This window comes from Alligator sinensis, unplaced genomic scaffold (assembly GCF_000455745.1).
Source record: "Alligator sinensis unplaced genomic scaffold, ASM45574v1 scaffold213_1, whole genome shotgun sequence".
In the NCBI taxonomy this organism is placed as follows: domain Eukaryota; kingdom Metazoa; phylum Chordata; order Crocodylia; family Alligatoridae; genus Alligator; species Alligator sinensis.
In genome coordinates, this window is record NW_005842019.1 from 215,799 (window position 1) to 220,397 (window position 4,599).

A 4,599-nucleotide genomic window follows, 5' to 3' on the forward strand; every position below is an offset into this window, starting at 1 on the left:
TCTAAAATTTTTAGGGACCCCACGGGCCAGATAGAATATCCTGGCAGGCCGCATCCGGCCTCTGGGCTACATTTTGCCCACCCCTGCACCAGAGCCATGCAAAGGGACAGTGCCATAGCAAGGGGGATGGAGTGGGGTGACTGCCCTGGGCACTAAAGTGAAGGGGTGCCAACAGGCACTGCCCAGTCAAGGTGGGGCATGGGATGGAGCCCTGAGCGGTTTGTTTGGGGGGGAATGGGGACAAGGAAGGGTGGCTCCCGCCACTGCGAACACTCCCAGGCAAGCAAGGCAGGTGTGTGCCCCCCCGGATCTGTGCATGGGGCAAGAGTGTGCTGCCACTGCAAGCTTTGCCCTGGGTGCCAAACTTCATTGCTACAGCACTGCAAAGGAAACCTAACATAAAGAAGGATATGTCCTGTTTTGGTTTCTTGTATACACAGATTGAAACGTGTATTTTATGTCAAATATGTAGATGCTAACTTCCTACCTTTCTTAATGCCATAGCAAAATGAATGCATATATATGAAGAACTAATCAGTACGTAGATTATGGGCCTACTAGTATATCTATCTAGATACCTGCAGACCAAAAGAATAATATAACATTTGTTTCTATCTGATCAAATACATTTCTGTCATTGAAAAAAGATGCTAGACAATTGGGTATAAAGTCTCTAATAAATTATAACTTAATTCCAGTGGATACTTTAAAAAAGTTTTTCCATTTTTAATTTATGGTAGTGTTAGTGTTATTGTAGTCCTGATGGTCCAGGACTTATGCAAGAGGCAAGGATTTTTTAGGGTGATATCTTTTATTGGACCAACTGTAGATCGGATCTTGAGAATGTAGAAGGCTTACCTTTTTGGAGCTTGGGTTGAGTCCCAGGATCGAAGGTCTGCTGTTTGATTGGTGGAGCCCGCCCAGCAATCCAGAGGCAGCACAAGGGAAGTAGTGTCCCGCCCTTTTCCGAAAGGAGGGGGCAACGAGCAGCTGGACCTGAATTGGAACTGTACTAGCCAGGTCCGGAGAACTTTGGGAGGTGGAGCCCCTGAAGAGTATAAAAGGGGACCGTGCTCAGCAGGCTAGGGAGACATGATGAGGGACAGTGAGGAGAGAGGAGCTCCAGAGACGGCCATCCTCGGGACCCTGCTTGAGCTTCAGCAGTGCACAAATTGGCACATGGGGATCAGGCTCTAGGAGCCGCTCAAGGCAGCTTGAGCCTGTGAACCCAGCAAGCGGCTGGGCAGTCGGTGTGCAGATCAGCAAATGGAGAGCTAGCCCTGGGAGCAGCTCAAGGCTACTCGGGCCCTGCAACGTGCAATTGGCACACGGAGAGCTGGCCCTGGTAGCAGCTCGTGGCTGCTCAGGCCTCACCCAGTGCGCAGGTTGATGCATGGAGAACTGCCTTAGAAGCAGCTCGTGGGTGCTCACATTAGCACCGGCCCTAGGCTGAGTGACTGGAGCCCCACAGTGCAGCTCCACTTTTAACTAAAAGAGCCCCAGTGAAGGGGAGAACCCGCGGTGTGAGACCGGGCCTGCAAGGGTTTGGGTCCCATGAGAGAGAGAGAGAGCTCTGGGTGCCCATTGCAGGGAGCCAGGTCGTCGAGGAGAGCTGAAGGCACCGCTGGGAAGAGGCTCTTGTGGGATTGGCCACCAAGGGATAAGCCTTGACTTCTTCAGAGAGGAAGCGTGAGTTACTGGGGAAGCGGGCCCCACAGGGGAGGCTGACCTGGGTGTGGAGGGTCTGCCACCTCCACCCTCCATTGCAGGAGGGGTGTGTCCACATCCCAGGGCCCTAAAGGGGAGGGGCTTCAGGGAAACCCCTTGCAGAGGTGCTGAGTGCACTCCCTATTTTGATGTTGTTGTGTTAAGGGCTGTATAGCTAGGGGTATTCTTTAAGGGGGTTTATATGGTTTAACTGTGTTGTATAGGTTATAGGTTATTTGGTTCGTATATGGGTATTATATGTGAATTGTGGAATATTATATATAGTATTATATGTTAAGCCTTGTAAATATTCTGTTTTATATTAAGCATCTGTATTTATTCTTGTAATAAATTGTACATAGTTAAGTATTTGGTTTTGGCATAGCTCTATAGAGGGGGGAGGAAGCCGCTGTAGTAGCTGACCCCTTACTCAGCACCCTGCCTGACCACAACCACTGTCATCGGAGGACAGGGTACACCCCCCCAGGTGTACCAAAGGCTACAAGAAAAATATTCCCAGCCCCTCTGCTCCTGACTTCAAATAACCCCCTTACCTTGCCTAACTCATCATCAGAAGCAAACTTCCCACTACCTAGCAGACATCAAGTAGAACACAGCCTTGCCTAAGCAAGAAAGGCTTAACCTGCCAACATGTCTTCACTGCTACTATTATCAACGTCCCCTTAACAAAACCATCTGAATCTGTGGTTCCAATACACACTTTTCCCAAAATATGATACATCAGATCCAATACATCAAGTGCTCTCATGGTAACTACTTGGGTGAAACTATACAGAAACTATGCACCATAATGGACTCTCTCAGAAAAAAAATAAAAGCAGACGCAAAACACACCATTAGGAGCACATTTCTCACAGAACAACCACTTTCTCTCTGACCTCACTATCCTCATGCTCAAGGGAAGTCTACCAAACACCATTAAAAGGAAACTCGGTTACAAACATTCAGAAGCTGGCTGGACACTAAGAACCAAGAACTTAACGCAGTCAGTCAGAAGGCAGATAGATATGCACCTTTATAGACTAACTAAATAAGATAAATTCTCTCTCTATATATCTTATTTAGTTAGTCTGCAAAAGTGCATATCTACCCTGCCTTGTGACATTATAACTGACCCGATCCCTGGATTCCTTCCATGCACAAAAAGTGAGAAAGTCCCTCCTCCCTTTTGATAGACCCTGATCTCCCAGTAATCATGGTTTTTTGCTTCTTCTAATCATTTGTCCACTACCCCTGGGAATAATTCTTCCCTCACCTCTGCTCTTATAACTGTTTTTTGTTTACTGTGCTGTGCTGGCTCTCACTGCTCAGACCTAAAGAAAAATGTCTTGCATTTGAAAGCTTCTCTGTCTCTATCCCGACTATGTAGTTGGTCCAATAAAAGATATCACCTTAAGAAATCCTTGCCTCTTCCACTTTCAAGACATCTTCTTTGTATAATGAACAAATCCATGAGTGGTGGTAGAATTTTGCCCAACAGTTCAGATATTTAATAGTGTCCACTGAAAATCTAGCATGTTATTGCTTTTAAAAAAAAAAAAAAGTTGTACCTCAAGATTAATTTTTCATTTCCAAAATTGCCTTTCCTTCTGCATTTGTGTTGCCCATGCAGATAGATAATGTATTTTTAAAATAATTGAGCTTCTTCTCCCACCAGATGGCACTGCTACTCTAATGACACATTCTAATTTGTGTTTCAGATTTCTTATAGACATTCATTTCCATTGTGTTTTTAAAAAGTGTGGTGGACGAGCAAGAAAAGATGGTTCAAATCGCAAGCCATTATTCCATGAATTATTACAATCGACTTTTTTTCTCCAGAGCAGGCTACAGTGTAGGTATTAACATATAGTTTAGAATAAACTTTTGTTGCATCTTATGCTAATTCTTGCACCCTGTCAATACTGAGCACTTTTTTTGTCTTGGGTGTTTGGTTGGTTGGTTGATTTTTATCTTTAGTGCATTCATTTTACTTTGTGCATGGCACCTTGCAGGAATGAATGCTGACGTGCCATTTAAATGGTGGGTGTGTAAGCAGTGACGTACCTAGACTTCTGGTGACCCTGGGAAAACTATTAGTATCAGGCCCCCCATCACCAGAGATAATGATAACAATAATCAGACAATGGGAAAAATAATTCCATTTTTGGGCCCCCTTTCTGTCCAGGCCCTGGGCAGCCGCCCAGTTCACCCATGCCTGTGTCCGGGTCTGTGTGTAAGCAAGTTTGAAAGGGTACTCCGTGTACAGAAGGCAGCCTAGAGAAGGCATAGGAGGCAGCGAGCCTGCCAACTTTGACTGAAGAAAGGGATCAAGGGAAGTTTGGGAAAGCAACGCTCTCAAGTCTGCATTGAAAGTATATGGATGTAGAGAAAGATCAAGAAGTATAAACTACATACACAATGCTTTGAGCAGTGGGGTCTGAAGATAAATAAATGACAAGAAGCCACTCAAGAAGGGTGGCTGTGCCTTAAGGAAACGATCCTTCGGGCACAAAGCGAGACAATCCCCATGCGGGGTAAAAGAGGGAAAGGGGCCAGGAGGCTTCCCTGGCTGACCGCAGAAATCCAGGGCAGCCTAAGGGCCAAAAGGGGAGCACATAAAAAGTGGAAACAGGGAGAGATCACCAAAGACGAATATACCTCCTCTGCTCGTGCTTGTAGGGAGGCAGTTAGACAGGCCAAAGCTACCATGGAGCTGGGGATGGCATCCCAAGTAAAGGACAACAAGAAATTGTTTTTTAGATATATAGGGAGTAAAAGGAAGGCCCAGCGAGGAATAGGACCCCTACGAAATGGGCAGAAGCATTTGGTGACGGCCAGGGGGGACAAGGCTGAACTCCTCAACGAGTTCTTTGCCTCAGTGTTCCTAAG